Below are 21,699 nucleotides of genomic sequence, written 5' to 3' on the forward strand. Positions count from 1 at the left end.
ATAAAGTTAAAATGTTACTCAAACTCATTTGCACAAAGTTGAGTGATTCAGCATAATCAACTCTTCTCATTCATTTAAACCCTCTCTAGAGAAGCAGCATTGATAGTGGAAAGACTGGGCTTTGGAGTCAGACAAAACCTGGGTTAAAACCTTACTGCTGCACCTACTATCTGGGGACCTTGAGCAGAGCCACCTCATTGTTCCGAGTCTTGGTTCCTTTCCATGTAGAACGGAGATAATGGTACCTCATAGGGTTGGTTGTAAATATGAAATGAAATAATATGTAAAGTATTCAATAATTGTAATAACTTCCAATTCATTTTTCATTCCTTACTAGTTAATAATAGGGTTAAATTTAAATATTTTAACATATGATCATTTTCACAATTGTGGAGTAATCATGTCATGATAGGAATGTATGCGGACAAATCTTACAGAGTTAGACTTTTAGATTACTCAAGTTTTGTTGGATCACATATGTTGAGGTAGGTGCCTAGATACAGAATTTGGTCATAATCCATACAAAACATGGACTGGGGGCAGTCAAGAGCCAGAAAATTAGTATCTAAACTCAACAGAAGTTGTCGTTGAAGTATGGAGTAGGACTAGCCAACTCAAAGGAGAGTGCTTGGTGCAAAGGCTGTCTCATGCCCTCGGGGAGCAGCGGCTTTGATTTAAGGCTGAGAGAGTGGTCTTGTATCTTCAGGACCTTGGGCTCCTGAAAGGATACAGGCGACTTTGGGCTCAATCAGTTGCTTTGCCTGGCTTCTTATTTACTCAGGAATCCTATGGCTTAACTCCTGTGAAATCAGGGAATTAACATCATCATTCCTTCCAGGAGCTTTTTGTCTCATTATATGAATGGCCATAGATACGGAACAAGTGTAAACTACCCACACTTTCTTATACCTGGAGCTCCCACAGGGGTGTCCACATCACCAGAAGGTCTGGCAGCCTCGATATAAAGAACCTCATCTTTGCACCATATTGGAGAATCGTCATGGTGCCTGCCACAACCCTATCCAGTTCTGAGGAAACTTCCCCTCCTATAGCGCCTGCTAAAAGAACTGCACACAGGGAGCCATTTTATACCATGTGTCTCTCCTCTTTGTCCCACACTTCAGGTGACAGCTATGGGCACTTTATTCAAGGGCACCCTTTTAATAGGCTTCCTGATGACCCTGGACGTTGATACCAAAAAATAAGAATAATAACTGAGGCAAACAGCTAGTTCAAGACCTTTTTGGACTAGGAAATACTGAGAAACTGGGAGTCAGCTACAGGAGCAGAAATGGAAAGGACGCAGTGGAATACAAGCTATATAAACTAGTGTCGGGGCTATGAGGGAAGCAGAGATGCTGAGAACAAGCTCAAGGAGAGAGAAATCTGACCCCAGAGCTGTTGCGATGTTTCCTGATGGGTTCTCAGTTCCCGCTCCCATGAACTTCGAGATTGCTTTTTTATTTCCCCATTGTATATCCTCAGAATTATCTCCTTTCTTCAACTTTCATCCCTCCTTGCCCCTGGTTACTTGAGCTGACTTCCAAACCAAAAGAGCCTACCCAAAACAATGACAAGATGCTTCATCTTTCAGAGCCCCCATTTTGCCTTTGCCTTGAACAGAAGTGCATGCCAGGTCCAAGGTTGTAACAGAATTCTCCTTTGACTAAGTTAAAGGAGTCTCTGTACTAAATTTTACGAACAAGACTAGACCATCTTTCTCTTAATGTGGTACTTGCTATTATTGCCCATAATCCTTTCAAAGAGTGCTTTCTGCATTGGTGTATTTGTTGCCAACAAAACCTTTGGAATGTCAAGACCATGGAGCAAGACACAAGTGAATCATATCAAAAGAAATTTGTCAATATCCATCAACATCCCTTCTTACCACATGGAGTTTGTTGGTTACTTACCTAGAGGCAAACTCTAAGCTATCTGTTGCCTCTAGAGTTAGATGGAAGTCTCCCTACATAGTTCTGGAGGTTTGCATGACAAAGTTGAGTCTGTAAAGTCTCAAGCTCCAGAACCTATCAAGATCTGAATTCAAAGCTTCACTAACCCAGAAATACAGTCTAAGGCCAATGTTGGAATGGGACTCCCCTATTTCTGGTTGCTTGTCTGTCAGTACCAGAGAATTTTCCATCTCAGAAAGTAGCCAGGCAGTAGCATACATTCATACATTAGATATTTTGTAACATATACTATGCATACTATGGGTATACATAGTGTACCTGGGTATGCCTACAGTGAAGCCTTGTTTTTTTGTTTTGTTTTTAATTTTTTTATTGAAATATAGTTGATTTACAATGTGTTAATTTATGCTATACAGCAAAGTGATTCATATTTTTTCTTTTTTTGTATATATTCTTTTCCATTATGGTTTATCATAGAATATTGAGTATAGTTTCCTGTCCTATATAGTCGGACCTTGTTGTTTATCCATTCTGCACATAATAGTTTGCATCTGCTAACCCCAAATTCCCACTCCATCCCTCTCCCACCGCCACCCCTTGGCAACGACAAGTCTGTTCTCTATGTCTGTGAGTCTGTTTCTGTTTCGTAGATATGTTAATTTGTGTCGTGTTTTAGATTCCACATATAAGTGATATCATATGGTATTTCTCTTTCTCTTGGACTTCACTTGGTATGATAATCTCTAGTTCCATTCATGTTGCTGCAGATGGCATTATTTCGTTCTTTTTAATGGCTGAGGAGTATTCCATTGTATATATGTACCACATCTTTATCCATTCATCTGTCGATGGACATTTAGGTTGCTTCCCCATCTCAGCTATTGTGAATAGTGCTGCTACAAACATAGGGGTGCATGTATCATTTTGAATTATATTTGTGTCCAGAAGCCTTGTTTTTGAAAAACATATAGCATAAAAGGAATTCCCCCTGCCAGGCTGGGGAGGGGCATCCCTATACCACCCTTCCCTTCCATATTGGCTCCTAATCCTTTCCAGGGTGGTAGAGTTTGGGCCTAGATTCCTAATGTGTCCTTTGTTTGTTTTTTCTCTTTTTGATTTGCTCTTCTTTTGCAATCTGTTGTTTAAAAGGTTTGATTTGTTTAAAGCTTTTTAAAACTCACTAAAAACAAAGCAGGAAATGTGATAATGGATCATTAACTCAGAAACATGTTTCTAACTGATGTTGACATTTTATATATTATGTCTTACCAGTTTTCTGTCCATTACCATTTGCTGAAACTCCACTTGGGTTTTCATTGCATCAAAACTCTTTCCTTTAGTGAGCTTTGGCCAGGTTGCACTTTTGATCTTGTCTTTATTCAAATTTTTGATATTTTGTTCATCATGGATTCTTTTTGCATTAATTGTGACCTTTTTGAAAACACTGCATAAAAATATCACTCATCTTGATTACTGAGTTGTTTGAAACCCTGTGAATTTTGCACTCAAAAAGAGTGTCTCACTCCCATCACCCTAGATAACAACCAACCTCAAATCTTAGTGGCTTACAAGAACAAAAATATTTATTTATTCTTCATATTTCTTTGGGGTTACAGGTCAGCTTCAACTTTGATGGACTCAGATGGGCTGTGCTCAGCTTGGTTCTACGTGTCTTCCCTTTCCAGAACCCATGAAAGATAAAAGAGTGGCCTTTCTCTGGGGTATTCTCATGGTAGAGGGTGAGAAGAGGAAGGGTATTTTAATCAGCTTGGGCTGCCATAGCAAAATACCATAAAATGGGTGGCTTAAACAATAGAAATTTATGTCTCACAATTCTGGAGGCTAGATGTCCAAGATCAGGTTGCCAGCATGGTCAGCTTCTGGTGAGAGCTCTCTTCCTGGCTTACAGATGGCCACCATCTCACTGTGTCCCTACATGGCAGAGAGAGAGTAAGCTCCAGTCTCTTCTTATAAGGACACTAATCCTATCATGAGAGCCCTGCCTTCATGACTTCATCTAAACTTAATTATTCCCAAAGGTCTCACCTCCAAATACCATCACATTGAGGGTTAGGGCTTCAGCATATAAATTTGGAGCGGGAGGGGGGGACACAAACATTCAGTCCATAGCAAAGGGGCGATTGCTTCCACACACTGGGATGAATTGTGCCCTAGATTTTATTTTAGTTTAGTTTAGTTTAGTTTGAAGGTTGATTTTTGTTTGTTTTTTTTTTATTTCTTTATTTTATTTGGCTGCATCGAGTCTTAGTTACGGCCCACGGGATCTTCGTTGCAGCATGTGGGATCTTTCGTTACGGCACATGGGCTCTTGTGATGCGCAGGCTCCAGAGCATGCGGGCTCAGTAGTTGTGGCACGCGGGCTCTCTAGTTGTGGTGCACGGGATCTAGAGCATGCGGGCTCAGTAGTTGTGGCGCACAGGCTTACTTGCTACGCAGCATGTGGGGTCTTAGTTCCCCCACCAGGCATCGAACCCGCATCCCCTGCATTGGAAGGTGGATTCTTTTTTTTTTTTTTTAATTTATTTGTGTTTGGTTGTGTTGGGTCTTTGTTGCTGTGTGCGGGCTTTCTCTAGTTGTGGTGAGCGGGGGCTACTCCTCATTGCAGTGCGCTGGTTTCTCATTACAGTGGCTTCTCTTGTTGCAGAGCATGGGCTCTAAGCGCGTGGGCTTCAGTAGTTGTGGCATGTGGGCTCAGTAGTTGTGCCTTGCATGCTCTAGAGTGCAGGCTCAGTAGTTGTGGCACACGGGCTTAGTTGCTCTGCAGCATGTGGGATCTTCCCAGACCAGGGCTTGAACCTGTGTCCCCTGCATTAGCAGGAGGATTCTTAACCATTGTGCCACCAGGGAAGACCCTGGCAGGTGGATTCTTAATCACTGGGGCACTAGGGAAGTCTCCTGCCCTAGATTTTGAAGCTTCTGCCCAGAGCTGAAATCCTGTCACTCTGCTCATGTTCCATTGGTCAAAGCAGTCATAGGGCCAAGCCTGAAGTCAAGGAGGGTGGGGAGGAGGGAGGAGTATATCAACACATTTTGCCTCCCAAAAGAGAGAAAAAATGGGGAAGAACAGTTCAATTTACTGCAATCTATTTAGCTAAAACCTGAACTCTGGGATATATAGTGTTGAGTCCTGGGGCCTGTTCAACCATTCCAGTTCTACTCTCCTGAGCACATTATAGGATTGTACACACTGCCCCCACTTGAAGGTTTACTTTGGTCAGTGACGTGTAGTAGAGGTGATGTTTCACTTCCAGGTAGAAGCTTTAAGAGACAATGCACAACTGACCTTGTTACCTTTTTCTACCTCAGCAGTTATGAAAGCCTTTGTCAAGATGAACCTCAGTCAGACGGTGTCCCCGAGTGAGCAGAAACCCCCTGACAACCAAAGGAACATGGAGAACAAAATAGATCAACTTTTGTTATGTTAAGCTGCTGAGATTTGAGGGTTGTTTGTTGTAGAAGCATAACCTAGCCCATCCTGACTAGTACATTTGGCTTTCACTGATGGTTCCCCTTCTTATAGTCTGACATATGCATTGCTATGAAACAAAAGATAATCACTCTTCCCTCATAGGTTAGACCAGTCCTTCTAAATCTAGTGGGTGAAAGTCTGGTAAGAAACAGGAGACTTACATATTCTCAAAGTAATTACAAGGGGAAAAAATAGTAGTTTATAGTTGAGAAACCTGATAAACAGCAACTTAACCAAGTGATCATATTTATATTATCAGTAACAGGAGAAATAAATATCATGTGCTTCCTGAAAGGATGCATTGAGGACATATCATTTCTGCAGTAGTCCTGGCAAAAATGTATCCCCAGAATCTAATCCTGAAGAAACATTAAAAAGAACCAAATTGAGAGACATTCTTCAAAACAGTAAAAGATCAAGAGTAGCCAAGGCAAGAATGAATAAGAAGTGAAAGGTATGCAAACTTATGTGACATAGGGACATTGTAGATCATTGGAAACAATGTACTTTTCAATAAGTAGTTTTGGGATGACTATCCCCATGGGAAAAAATGAAATTAAACTATATCTCACAGCATATGCAAAAATAAATTCCAGGTGGATTAAAGATGAAAGTATGAAAAAGCAAAATTATTAACCAATACATACTCTTTAGAAATATAGGAAAAATAACTTTCTAAATTCAGGAAAGGGAAGGATTCATCTAAAATGATACAATAAACAGAAGCCATTTCTTTTAAAGTTGATAAATTTTACAGTTATCAAAAGGCACCATAAGGAGAGGGCAAAAGAAAATCTACAAATAGAAGTTATATGTAGTGAATAATATAACTGACAAAGGATTGGGATTTAGAATATATGAATAACTGTGATTCAAAAGAAAAAAAAATCTAATAGAAAAATGGGCAAAGGAAAGAAATGGTATTAGCCCCAAAGAAAAAGATAAATGGCCCATAAATCTCATTAGTAATCAGGTCTTGCAATGCTTGACAGACCTACATGTCCTGCCCAAAAGTTCACCATGATTACCTGGAAGAGCTGGACTCAGACACAGAAAGTTGGGCTCCAGGGCTTACACTCAACCACGATACCCTACCTGGGTCCTACAAATCCACAATCTTGAAATCTGTTTTTTACTTAAGTGAACTAAGTGATGCAAATTCAAAAAAGGAGCAACTTTTGGATTAGACTAGAAAGAAAACTCTAAGCTGAATGTTTGCTATATTTATGGAGTCAAAGGGTAAGTTTTTCATGTTTAGAGGAGTCTTCCTCCATCCCAAAGTCATGTCTTTGATGCGAATAAAAACAGGACCAATTGTTCTTTTTTATAGATAAAAAAAAAAAAATGGAAGTAATTGGCAGGAAGACCCAGGATGGACACAGCCAATTAAAATTGACAACACCTACAGGTAATTATGAGAAGTCTCTTAGAAACACTATAGTGTTAGAGATTCAAATCCATTCAAAAAAGTGTGAAATGCCAGATGTTGTAATTATACATCAAATCCATTAACCCCATCTTTTCTGAATACTTGGTAGCTTTGGTTTTCCATTGTTTAGTTGCTCAGTGATTGACTTACAGCATGATCAGCATGTCTGTGATAAATGGTTGAACTCTTACCCACTTGAAGCAGCAGAGGGCCTGTATTCATTCACTCATTCACCCTACATTTAGATGTCATCTCCTAACTGACATTTATAAGTCACTTAAATGCTTACAGCCTCTTAGAAAACATGTACAAATTAACTAGAGCTGGCAGCATGACAAGCAGAAAATGCTCTGACAAGGGATTCCAAGGACATTGATTTTGAGACCTAGCTCTACCAATATCTAGTTACTTTTCTGGAATAAGTAACTCAATCTCTTTGACTCTCAGCTTTCTTATCTGTAAAATGGGAGTGAAGACTGGGCACCCAAGGCAGATGATAACAGGATGAAAAGGTAAAGAATCAGAAAAGCTTGAGGTGAGGTGAAACTCAGGATGTCTTCAGTTAAGCAAGCCCAAGTTCTTAATACTAGCTGTACATTAGGATTACCTGAGGAAAATTTAAACTACCCACCTTTGTGATTCTGTTCAGTAGTCTGGGGTGGGGCTCAGGCATTGATATTCTAATGCCATTGTTCTCAAACTTTAGCAAACATCAGAATCACCTGAAGAGTTTGGGAAAACACCCCCAGAGTTTCTGATTCAGTAGGTCTGGGAGAGGGCTGAGAATTTGCATTTCTAACAGTTTCCCAGGCGATGAGGTTGCTGGGTTCCTACCCACTTGAAGAACCACTCAAAGTGTGTGTAGGAAGGATTAATAGAAAATACCAGAAGGGCATTTGAGGGCATATGCTTTTTTCTCTTATTAAATGAGGAACATAATATGTCATCACCCTGAAATTCTTCTTTATTTTGTTAAGCATGTGCAGAGGGTTTCTCTTATAAAATACATGTGTTGAGGAATTGACATTAGAGATTGCTCCCCCAGCAGGAAAGCTGACAAGTGAAAGACTTTTCTCACTGTATACATTTTGGTATTGCATAAATTTTTCATCATATGCAATTATTTCCAAATGAATAAACAAACAAATGAATTAATTAAAAGTAAATCCAACAAAACCTTAGCTCAACTTAATGAGTAACAAAAATAATAGAGGAACCATGCTCCCTGACCTAGGACTATACTACAAAGCTACAGTAATCAAAACAGTGTGGTACTAGCACAAAATCAGACATATAGATCAATGGAATAGGATAAACAGCACAGAAATAAACTCATGCACTTATGGTCAATTAATCTATGACAAAGGAGCCAAAAATATACAATGGAGAAAAGACAGCCTCTTCAATAAGTGATTCTGGGAAAACTGGACAGCTACAGGTAACAGAATGAAATTAGAATACTCTCTAACACCACATACAAAAATAAACTCAAAATGGATTAAAGACCTAAATATAAGACAAGATACTATAAAATTCCAAGAGGAAAACATGGGCAGAACACTCTTTGACATAAATCACAGCAATATTTTTTTGTATCCACCTCCTAAAGCAAAGGAAACAAAAGCAAAAATAAACAAATGGGACCTTATTAAACTTAAATGCTTTTGCACAGCAAGGGAAACCATAAACATAATGAAATTACAACCTACAGACTGGGAGAAAATATTTGCAAACGATGCTACCAACAAGAGCTTAATTTCCAAAATATACAAACAGCTCATACAGCTTAATATCAAAAAAAAAAAAATCAAAAAATGGGCAGGAGATCTAAATAGACATTTCTCCAAAGAAGGCATATAGATGGCCAACAGGCACATGAAAAGATGCTCAATATCACTGATTATGAGAGAAATGCAAATCAAAACTACAATGAGGTATCACCTCACACCAGTCAGAATGGCCATCATTAAAGTCTACAAATAACAAATGCTGGAGAGGGTGTGGAGAAAAGGGAACCCTCCTACACTGTTAGTGAGAATGTAAATTGGTGCAGCCACTATGGAGAACAGTATGAAGGTTCCTTAAAAAACTAAAAATAGAGTTACATATGATTCTGCAATTCCACTGCTGGGCATATATCCAGCGAAAACTCTAATTTGAAAAGATACATGCACCCTAATGTTCATAGCAGCACTATTTACAATAACCAGGACATGGAAGCAACTTAAATATCCATTGACGAATAGATAAAGATGTGGTATATACACACACACACACACACACACACACACACACACACACACACACACACACACAATGGAATATTACTCAGCCATAAAAAGGAAATGAAATAGTGTCATTTGCAGCAATAGCAGCACTATTTACAATAACCAGGACATGGAAGCAACTTAAATATCCATTGACAAATGAATAGATAAAGATGTGGTATACACACACACACACACACACACACACACACACACACACACACAATGGAATATTACTCAGCCATAAAAAGGAAATGAAATAGTGTCATTTGCAGCAACATGGATGGACCTAGAGATTATCATATTGAGTGAAGTAAGACAGAAAGACAAATATCATATGTAATATCATATGATATCACAAAAAATTATACAAATGAATTTATTTACAAAAGATGTAGACTCATAGAAAACAGATTTATGGTTACCAAAGGGGAAAGAGGGGAGGGAGGGATAAATTAGTTTGGGATTAACATATACACACTACTATATATAAAATAGGTAAACAACAAGGATGTACTTTATAGCACAGAGAATTATATTCAATATATTCTAATAACCTATAATGAAAAAGAATCTGAAAAAGAATACACACACACATATCTGAATCACTTCTCTATATACCTGAAACTAACCCAACATTGTAAATTAACTATATTTCAATTATAAAAAATAGAGAAACCCTCTGAATGTATTATGGATGACTATCATCTTCCCCATATTGGGCTTCCCCAATATTCCTTGCATTGCACTAAAATTCATTTAAGCAATTATAAGAGATTTTTTTTAAGGAGGGAAAAAAGGAGGAACGGTAGGAAGGAGTGGAGGGATAAATGGAAAGGAAAGGAAAGAAACGGGCTGATATAATAAATTTTATGATTTGGGCTTAGTCAACTTCACTTTCAGGAGGAAAAAATCACTTCAGAGAACTAGATAAATATCAGGATTAAAAGGTACAGAATAAATGGAATATAAGTAAATACATCAAGGTCAAGGGTAAATTATCAATTGATAACACTTTAAAATACCTTATTGAGGGGATTTCCATGTCATAAAGACTTAGCTTGGTTTGTTTTCCTTTTTTCTATCACCTACTATCTGTATCTATCTGCCTGTGACAGTTGGATTAGACGGTAGACAGGAAAATAGATAATAGATAGATAAAATATGTTCATTATGAATCTTTACATGTTATATATATTTGGGGAAGTTTAGGTTACAAAAGTAGAAATAGAGAAACATTTTATCAATAATTATAGTATGCCGTGGAAAGTGAATTACTTTCACGGTACAAGTTTAGGCTTTGGCCAGAAGAGGGCGATCTAAAACCACAAATAGCATCATGGTTCTTCTGACTGCTTCGGATATTTCTGAGCTAAGGAGCCTTAGGAGACTCTGGGACTGGATAAAGGAGGGCTGTTGGTATTTGGACAAATAAGTCTTTGGAGTGAGCGACTGTATCCCACACTGAAGCTTCGGAACCACTGAGCAGAACACCCAGCCACCAGTGCCCAGGCATGATTATCTGTCAAGTCCCTTTCCTTTACAACCTAAAAATTAAGATTATATCCTTATTGTTAGAAGCATTCCATTCTTTTTACGTGAAATGATTAGAATCTAGAATGTGTTCATTTAATGAAAAATGGGTTTGTGTTATTGAAGTCTGACTGTACAATCAGAAATCTAAAGAGTAGGAAATTTTTGTCAAAAATCAGTGTTCAAGGGCTTCCCTGGTGGCACAGTGGTTGAGAATCTGCCTGCTAATGCAGGGGACATGGGTTCGAGCCGTGGTCTGGGAGGATCCCACATGCCACGGAGCAGCTAGGCCCGTGAGCCACAACTACTGAGCCTGCGTGTCTGGAGCTTGTGCTCTGCAGCAAGAGAGGCCACGATAGTGAGAGGCCCACGCACTGCGATGAAGAGTGGCCTCCGCTTGCCACAACTAGAGAAAGCCCTGGCACAGAAACGAAGACCCAACACAGCAAAAGTAAATAAATTAATTAATAAACTCCTACCCCCAACATCTAAAAAAAAAAAAAAAAATCAGTGTTCAAGTTTCTCAGAACTTTAGTAGTTTTTCATTCTTTTTAATGTGAAAAGACAAATATGATTACTTATATTTTATTAAATGTAATAAATTTATTAGTTCCTCATAAATTTCACTTAAGTTTACTTAAATTGAATAAATCCTACTTAAATAACCATCAAGGCCTATCGGGGTCCGATTATGTTTTCACATGCAGCATGTCCTGTGCAAATAGGGACTGTCTCCTATATTGTTTTACATTTTCCAGACAATTCAAGGAAGAGGAAAGACAAATGGCCAATAAACATATGTAAACATGTTCATCCTTGCCAGTAATCAGGGAAATGCAAATTGAAATAAAAAGGAGACAGCATTTTAGACTCATCATATTGGCAAAAATTTTAATGTAAAATTTGAGTTTGTTGGAAAATGGTACCTTCATGCGCTGCTGGAAGAGTTTAAACTGGTAAAACCACATTGGAGAGCAATTTAGCACATATAATAAAGTTAACGATGCATATACCCTGCAATCCAGCAATTCTATTCCCTAGGTTGAAAACCTGGCTGCACATTTAAACTCATTATCCCAGTGTGCTATCAACCCATCACCCTATAAGAAACTTGCACGTGTGCATCGGGAAACAAATTCAAAAATATTCATAGCAACATTATTTATAACAGCAAAAAATTGTCCAACAGCATAAATGTCCATCAACAGGAGAACAGAGAAATAAAATATGGTGTAGTCATTCAGTAGAAAACTAATGAAACTGCACAGACTACAGGAACCTGCAGCTACACGATTGTACTTCTTAAATGTAATTTTAAGAGGCAGTCGGCAAAGAACACATGCAATGGAATTCTACATCACAGCCAAAGTCCTCCCATAGCTGCTCTCCCAAGCAAAAGGCTGCATTCCAGATCTGGCCTGGTACGGAATGGTGAGTTTGCTCCCTCTGCTTAATTGGGACATCCCTCTACTCCTGTCCTTAGAAGTTGGCACTCCTGGTTCTTGGGCCTTTGGACTCAGATTGGGACTTAAATCATTTGCTCCTTTGGTCCTCAGGCCATTGGGTTTGGACTAGAACCATACCGGCTTTCCTGGGTCTCCAGCTTGCAGACAGCAGATCATGGGCCTTCTCAGCCTTCATAATCACATGAGCTGATCCTTCATAATAAGTACCTTTTAATACATATACTTTGGCTCTGTTTCTTTGGAGAACCCTAACTAATACAAGGACCAAGTATTTCAGAATCTGCCAGATTTAGGCGTGCCTTCCCCCGCAGAGCCACTTTATTTTGATGTTTTTCAATTACAATTAGATAGAAATTAAGGGACACGAAAAGGCAGAGACTAGCCCAAAGTCTTTAGCTTCTTTTTATTTCTTGAAACAAGACCACCAAGAATCCTGGATATTCCTGGCTCTCCCTCGCCCTCTGCCTTCAATGATATAAATGGCCCAGGGCTCAGAACTGGCTCCATTCACGGGTCTTTGGGGGCAGATGAGACAGGGGCCATCTTCTACCTGCCCCTGAGCTGCTGTCCACGCAAGTGGGTGACCACTGAAAAGAGAGCAAAGTGTTTTGGGGGGAAGGGGAAGAGAGGTTTGGCCTCTTTTTTGCTTTCTTCAGAGGAGACTTTATGGGCTAAATCATAACATCTAATCACTATTTCCCTGGGAGCACTGAGGGGAGGGTTATTTCCCCCTATTCTATAATATTAACATTAAAAAGAAAGCAAACACAATCTCTCCAATAAAAGTGGGGATTGGGGACCAGTTTTTAACAGGGAATTAGGAAACTGTTGCATACTGTGTTCCATTGCCACAAATATATAGGCAACAGCTTAGTGGTTAAGTATTAGACTCTGGAGCTAGACTGCCCTGATTCTGATTCGAGCTTTGCTACTTACTAGCTATATGTCCTTGGGAAAGACTTGTCACCCTTGAGACTTCCCTGGTGGTCCAGTGGTTAAGAATCCACCTTCCAATGCAGGGGACACAGGTTCAATCCTGGTCAGGGAACTAAGATCCCACATGCTGTGGAGCAACTAAGCCTGTGCACCGCAACTACTGAGCCCACGCGCCGCAACTACTGAGCCCACATGCTTTGGAGCCTGGGCGCCACAACTAGAGAGAAGCCTGCACACCACAACAAAGAGCCTGCATGCCCCTGTGAAAAGTTCCCACGTGCTGCAACTAAGATCTAACACAGCCAAAAATAAATAAGTAAATATTAAACAAAACAAAACTTGTCACCCTCTGTGTCTTAATACCCTCCTCTATAAAATGGGGCTGATAATGATAGCACCAAGCCCACAAGGCTGTGACGAGGATTAAATGAGTTATGCGTGTAAACTGCTTGGAGCTGCACTATTACAAGTCTGAACGAGTGTTCCCTGCTGTTGTTGCTGTTGTTGTTGCTACTGTTGTTGCTGTTGCTGTTGTTGTTTCTGCTGCTGTTGTTGCTGTTGTTGCTGTTGCTGCTGTTGCTGTTGTTGCTGTTGCTGTTGTTCCTGCTGCTGTTGTTGCTGTTGCTGCTGTTGCTGTTGCTGCTGTTGCTGCTGCTGTTGTTCCTGCTGCTGTTGTTGCTGTTGCTGCTGTTGCTGTTGCTGCTGCTGCTGTTGCTGCTGCTGCTTTTGCTGCTGCTGTTGTTGTTGCTGTTGCTGCTGTTGCTGTTGCTGCTGTTGTTGCTGCTGCTGTTGTTGCTTTTGTTGCTGCTGTTGCTGTTGTTGCTGTTGTTGCTGTTGCTGTTGTTGCTGTTGTTGTTGCTGTTGTTGCTGCTGCTGCTGTTGCTGCTGTGTTGTTGCTGTTGTTGTTGTTGCTGTTGTTGCTATTGTTATTGCTGTTGTGGGAAGGAAAACAAAGATCTCTGTGGAGACTTAGTTAATAATAACAGACTCTAGTCACAGTTTTCTTATTCCAAGTGGACTGCCAGACCCCATCAAAGAGCTGGAGTAATATAGGAATTTCAAGCACTGGGGAGAGGCCAGTAGGGAAGCCATTATGGCCAGAGAGCTTCCCGGGGGTTCCTCTGAGTCACACCACTTGGACAGTTACTTGTTCTGCCTCCTTGTACCCCACTGTGATCCGTAGTACTAATCCACAGCTTATTGCTGTGCCCAAACTGGGTAAACAAGTGGATCTAGGAACCCCAGTTCCACCCACATAGGCTGCCCTGGGTTTATGCAACTCAGCTGGTGTTTCCAGGAAGCCAGTGAACCCAGTTTGAAATTGAAGAGTTCATTCCCAGCCCGAGTGGATGGCTGGAGGTCTTGATGTCCCACCATGTTCCCCCACAGGAGATGCTCCCACTGTCTGAACACACTGGAATCTCTGTCTCTGATTAAGTCAGGTTCTTCTGGGCTGCCTTCACAGGTCACTTCACACTTTGTACAGAGCTCTAGAGTTTATGACGTCATTTCAAATACATTCTCTCTCTCTCTCCAGCTCTTAAAATACATATTCTTTCCATCATTTCATAAGCAAGAAAACAAAAGGTCAGAAAGGTCAAACCAACAGAACTGGAACCCAAGCCCAGGTCTCCTCTAAATCCAGGGCTCTTTCCATTACACCGTGGTTGCCTCAAACTTAGCAGATCTTACTCTCAGAGACTTCACCTAAAGGTGTCTCAGCTAAAACGCAATCTTCTTACTTTCATTCTTGGTGTCACAGCTCCATCTTTTATTTTCATTCATCATTCTTCATTTTGATAATTTGACTTCATCAAAATTAATGAAGGAAGATCCTCAGATACAAGGAATTTCCACTGAAGAGCAACACAATGTCCAAATTATGCAGTTTGTCAAATGATGTCATTATTCATTCACGTTTTTCAACAGACATTTATTGAACATCTACTATATGCCAGGAACAGTATTCAAGCATGCTCCATTACCATACAGATCAGAAGGGTGATCAGACAAATAGATAAATCAGAACATAGAATGGTAAGTGCTCTGCCCAAAGAAAGCACAAGGTGCTGGTTCAGGGTGAGGTGCGGGGACATGAGAAGGGGACTTAATGTGGCCTGGGAGAAGGTGTTGGGGGGAAGGTTTTTCTAGGATGATGCTCTAGGTGAGTTATGAAGGTTGAGATGTTAGCCAGGCAAAGGATGGGAGAGGGGCAGGTACAGTGTGCTCACGTGTGTATGAGTGTGTGTATTCTATGGCGACCCACTCACAACCCCAGAGTTGATATGAAGATTATTTTAAGCTGAAAACATTTGAAATTCAGCAGATGCAGAAAGAAGCCTTCTTGGAGCTTCACTTATCTGACTAAAAGCAGAAACTTCTGGGAAACGAGGCTGCCATAAATCCCCTCTCCAGGGGGTTTCATGGCCATGAAGATAGAAAGACCACTCTCACCTGCCTAACCAAACATTATCACAGACTTTTTCATCTCTTGTTTGTTCTTCTAAAAACCCGTTTGTCTTTCCTAAAGAAATTTATTTGTTCTTTCTATAGAAGGCTGTTCTTCCCTCTTTTTTCCCCTACTAAGTTAGGTATATAAGCCTCTAACTTTAACAATTTAGCAAGCTAGCTACTTCTTTTGTTAGTCTCTGTAGGCTTACAAATACACCTTATTTCTCCTATCAATCTGCCTTATGTCAGTTTAATTCACAGGCCCTCAGAAATTGAACCTAAGACGGTGGAGGAAAGTTTTCCTCCCCAACAGTTTCAAGCAAAGGAACAGCGCGTGCAGAAGTGTGAAGGTGTGAGAGAGACAAAATGCATCTGAAGAGCAGTGAGAGGTGGAGTGCAGCTGAAGCAAGGGAAGGGATGGGGTATGGTAAGAGATGAAGCTGTATTGCCATGAAGGCTGATCAGGAAGGATCCTAGGTCTGTCCCAAATGCACCTTAACCAAGTAATAAGTAAGGATCACTGTTAGTACTTCAGGATTCTGAAAGGATGTCAGATATGACCAAAGTTAAAGACAAGTGCTATCTGCTACTTTGTATCTGACTGTATTTATAGATAGGGATCTGCAAACTTTTTTTTTATTATTAACCCCATCAGTAAAAATATTTGAGCATTCAACTTGAATATCTGTTTATTTTTAATAAATTATATACATATACTACTGTAGTAAGACTTTACAAAATATAACATGCACAAAAAAGGAAATTTTAAAAGAATATAGACATTATAATATCTTTCCAAACCCCAAGAACAGATCATATTACACCTCTTGGGGTGAAAGTTCCTCACAGTCAAGAATGCCTGCCTTCAGACATGCATCTAATTCTGAGTTCTTTTAAGGAAAATTCAGAAGATGAGGCAGGAAAAGTTTTCCAGAAGAAAAGCCCCAAGGAGACAATAGTGATACCAGGTCCTATAATCGCATTAGATTTTTAAGAGAGTGGTTCTCAGTAGAAGCTGAATTGATGCATAGGAAGCTTCTGGACATGTCAGGAGTTGATTTGTCTCCATATTCAGAAAGGAGAGATGATGTTAACATTTAGTGAACAGGTCCAAGGCTGGATGTCCTACAATGCCCAGCTCAGTCTCCTACCAATGAAGAATTATCCCACCAGGCGTTCATATATGTGAAATATTGGTTTAAGTTATCTGAAACTTTAGTCTTACTCCATTTTACTTGTTAAACACACAGTATTTTTTTATATATATTGAGTATGCTAGTTTTTAATCTAACATTCATGCATACTTTTGACTTGTATTCATTGACTTGTAAATCTTTTTTCCTAGCTTTATTGAGATATAATTGACATGAAGTTTGTACATCTTGTATGGAATATCTTCTGGTCTTATTACTTCTCTTACATCTAAATTTATCTGACTACTTCAATCCCTCTCGTGTAGTTGGGTCCAAGTATTTACATATTGAAATTTATATCACTTCATTATGATTTACTTTGTTTTTATTTCTCCTTCATTTTACAGGTAGGATAATACACTGACTGCATAAAGAAAATTATGAGTGTGGGTAAATTTTATTTTCTTTTAGGATAGTTAAGTGAGGTGTTACAAAAATATTTATTATAAAAAAGAGACAATTAGGGTAGTAAAACTATTCTGTATGCTACTATGTTAGTGAATGCAGTCATTATACATTTGTCAAAACCCATGGAATGTACAACACAAAGAGTGAACCCTAATGTGAACTATGGATTTTAGCTAATAATAATATATCAATATTGGCTAGTCAATGGTAACAAAGGTACCACACAAATGCAAAATGTTAATAATAAGGGAAGTGTTAATAAAGGGGAAGTGGCAGGGGTGAGGGAGTATACCAGTGCTCTCTGTGCTTTCTGCCCTCTGTAACCCTAAAACTGCTCAAAAAATAAATAAATTTTTTTAAATAAATAAATTTTTAAAAGTTTAAAGGCAACACTGGTTCCAATTGGTTTGAGAACCACTGCTTTAAAGAAAGGCCTACTACATAAAAATTCAATTTTATATTAAAAAATTAGAGCAGATGATAATTGTTTTCCAAAAATATTCTTTGATTTACAAAAGGCTATACCTTGAGATTCTTTTAAATAGCAAGGGTCTCCATTATATTTAAATAAGATTCCATTTACCAACCTTCCACTTCCCTGGTATACTCACCAGGAACATATCTATATCTAAAATGAGGAATAACTGTATGCAGACTTGTTTCTCTGTAGAAGACGAGACAAAATCAGGCAGTCTTAAAATGTCTGCTGCCAAAGTATAATGGCAAGAAGGGGAGGAGTCTATCGTTCATTTCCTAAAATATAAGCATTAGAGATGCACGTATTTCTCGGTACAGTCAACGTTTTTATGAGCATTTGCTCTACATATTAATCCATCTCTGAATCTGACAACTGAATTGAAGCTGCCATTTCTCGCCTAACTTTGGCTGTTTTCCTCTGAGTAACAATACCTTTTTTTTTTCTTTTGTCTAAGTGATGGGATTTAATACTTTCATCAGAATGGGCTCGTTGAATATTCATATTCTGCTTATATTGTGCAGCAGCCACATGGGAAGTCGTAGTAGGATTTCAAAGCAGAAAATAGTAACTCTGATGAGAAGACTGTTATGTGTGGGTGTTTGGAAGTTATGAATATGAGATTAAACAAAGTAAATTCTATTTTAACGATCTGTGCAAAATGGAAATGTGATTTTAAGCAGATGGTTAAAAATATTATAAAGCAGTTTTATTCAAAGAAAATTACAGACATTTAAAAGTCCTGATTTATTTTAGCTTTAGTTTTCTTGAAAATTGGAGAAGAATTTTTTTGGAGGGGAGGGGAGCTAAATTATACAAATGAACATTTTAGAAGAATCATTCATTTTATTGTTCTCTTTTGCAGCTTCTCTCCCTGTGACTAGTGTCTTTACCTCTTCCTTTTCCATCCTTTCTCTCCTACTGTCCTTAGTATCTCTTGCATTGACCCCTCCAGGGCCTCATCTAAACTCATCTTTATTGTAACATTCTACCCTCTTCCCTGCCAGGGAAAGTGCATCAGAATGAAATTGGCCAGATCTTTTAACAGCTTGTCTTTACTACTCTGTTGCCAGAAAAGGGAAAATGGCTATTTATATGGTCCATTTCCACAAGCTGCTGTTAAATTATGGGCCAAGTTTCTTTTACAACAGTGGTTAATATTTGTTGATTGACTACCTGGCAGACTGCACTGGACTAATCCAACCTATGAGTGAATGGGATTTCCCTAGATCTGGGCAGGGTTCAACAGAGGCTTCACTTGGATATTTGGAAGTGGGTTTTTATTATTGACTTTTGTTTACACTAATTGCAGAGTGTGAGCTGATAGTATTGGGTTGAGTCATACGGCATTGCCATTTATTACGTCAAAAATGGTCAAATATCCACATTGTCATATGGTTCAGCTTAATAGACATAAATATTTGTTGATTAGAACTGAACAGACTAGAAATCATTCTATAAAAATTTGAGGTAGTGTATCAGAAATACAGACACACAGTAAACCAATAAACTACAAAACAAACCCATTAAGAACAAAGAAATTCTCAATTAGCATAGGAGGTTTAAACAGGGAGGTAAATAAGACACAGATAAACACACTATAAGGTCCTCCACAATTGCAACAGTTTGGTGTAAACTTGGAAGTTAACTTTCTGCACCAAAACAATAATGGCAATGACAAGGACAAGCAACATTTATGCAGCACTTACTATGTGCCTGGCTTGGTGCTAAGTGCTTTATGTACATTTTGCATTTAATCCCTATGAAACCCACAAACCTATTAGGGAAATTATTATCCATCCCCATTTTACAGATGAAGAAGTTAAACGTTTTATTATCTTGAAGGTGAAAACAGTCCAGTTTCTTAGAGGTACATTAAATTGAAAAAAAATCTTAATGTCATCGGCATCACTTGAGTAAATGTAGCAAATCTTTTATAAGGATGCTCTTTTTTTAAAATAGCTCTTGGGCCTTGGGCAAATATTCTCAAGCATAAGAATCACCGGAGGACTTTCCCCTCAGCCAAAATTTGGACCTTATGGGTCTTTGCTCCTCCACGTATGGTCTTTATGACAAAATTATTGGCATGGCTTAGGAGCTTATTAGACCTGCTGGATCTCAGGTGTCACTCCAGCAGGCATCAGAACCTTATTTTAACAAGATTGCCAGGTGATTTGTATGCACATTGAAGTCAAGAAGTGTGGCTTTAAGTGTAGAAGAGCTCCCATGTGTCTGAATTCCAAACAGACTCCCAAGGTGATTCTGATGTAGGTGATCAATGGTGAGCTCATATGTTATAAAACTCTGCCCCAGGACACAATACCAAAATGCAGTCCATGGAAAGCACTACTGCAAGCAATTTGAGACGCTAAAGGGTCCAGAGTCAAGACAATATAAGATATGCATGCACAACAGTTGGTGTTCTGATACTCAGGCTGGATCCAAGAATAAAACCTAGGATATTGGCAGGGCTTCATCAACTTTTTCATCCCAACGGGCAGAGGAGAACGTTTTCCTTATATGAAGAGGAGTAGCAGACTGGTCCACCTCAGACATGAAATCCTTAGACACTAAAACCATAACTGAAAAAATTGTGTCGATTTGGCATTGAGTCCTTAATGTGTTTGTATTTAACTTTTTAAATGACTTAAGTTATTTACCACTAGGACAAAGTGATGCTGCAGTAAGGCGCATGATTTATTTTGTGGCTGCAAGGCGCCAGGTACGTTCTCCTACCTACTCCCAGGGTTTATGATCAGATAATGAATTAACTTCTACTTCTGGAAATTTGGAGTGGTCCTAAAAGGAGAATATTATATAATGGAGTGGATTAATCTGTAGTATGGGTCCCACTTTCAGGCGCTCCAAATTTCTCACCACTTGCCCCTAAAGAATGAGAGTGTGGCAGGGGAGGGGTAGGTTTTAGGGGGCAAAGCGCAGCCATCCCTGTTGTATAGCTAAGAAAACAGCTACCACAAGGGGGAGCAAAGTCACAGAATTAGACTCAGTTGACTGTCTCCCAAATTGGACTGACCCTAGGGGGCTTTCTGGATTTTAACTCATAGGCATTCTCCATATAAGCTTTGTGAGGCAAAATATGGAAAGATAAGGATAACCTGAAGAGATAAAACTATGAAAAGAAGAACTGACTTGTGAATCACACTGAGTGGCTGGATCAGAAGAAAACCACCAAGGGAAAACCATCGATCAGTCATACACAGTTCACTGTATGTGATCCTGCTTCACAAGTTTAAAGGAATCATAAGTTCGTAGGCAGAAGAATAGGGAAAACCCAATTTGGAGGCAAGTAGATGTGGGCTGGAATTCTGGCCCAGCCAGGACTTTACACATTTACTGAACTTTCCAGATTCTCTCTGTAAAACGAGGACAATAGTATTCACCTTGTAGGGTTCTTACAAGAATGTATGCAAAATGCTTTGTTTTATTTGGGACCCAACCTTCTACAACAATAATATGGTGGCTTACTAATATTAAGACATTAACATTCAAAAGATGTGGGCTGGAATTCTGGCCCAGCCAGGACTTTACACATTTACTGAACTTTCCAGATTCTCTCTGTAAAACGAGGACAATAGTATTCACCTTGTAGGGTTCTTACAAGAATGTATGCAAAATGCTTTGTTTTATTTGGGACCCAACCTTCTACAACAATAATATGGTGGCTTACTAATATTAAGACATTAACATTCAAAAAAAAGTTTATTGACAGTTTGTTAGGCACTATGATAAAATCAAAGATGATTAAGATACGGTCTCCAATTTTTAAATAGCTTTCTCTCCAAGATTAAAACTGAGATAACAGTAACAAAGATAACTGAGTAGGTACAAAGATCTGGTGTTCTTGTAATTTTTAAGGATTATCTCAGTAAGTGCTTATAACATTCCCAGGAACTAGGCATTAACCCATTTTACAGATAAGGAGACTGAGGCCCCAAGAGATGCAGTAATTTTTATCAGCTCACTTAGGAAGCAGCAGAGATATGATTCACCTCTGGGTACACTGTCTTTGGGGCTTGTAACTACCACGGTGCTTTAGGTCTAAACTCAGCCAACAATTCATTCCCAGGGCCTGCATTCTCTGCACCAAGTTGTATTTCCCAAGTGCAAATATGAAATA

The sequence above is a fragment of the Orcinus orca genome, chromosome 11, assembly GCF_937001465.1.
Source record: "Orcinus orca chromosome 11, mOrcOrc1.1, whole genome shotgun sequence".
In the NCBI taxonomy this organism is placed as follows: Eukaryota; Metazoa; Chordata; class Mammalia; order Artiodactyla; family Delphinidae; genus Orcinus; species Orcinus orca.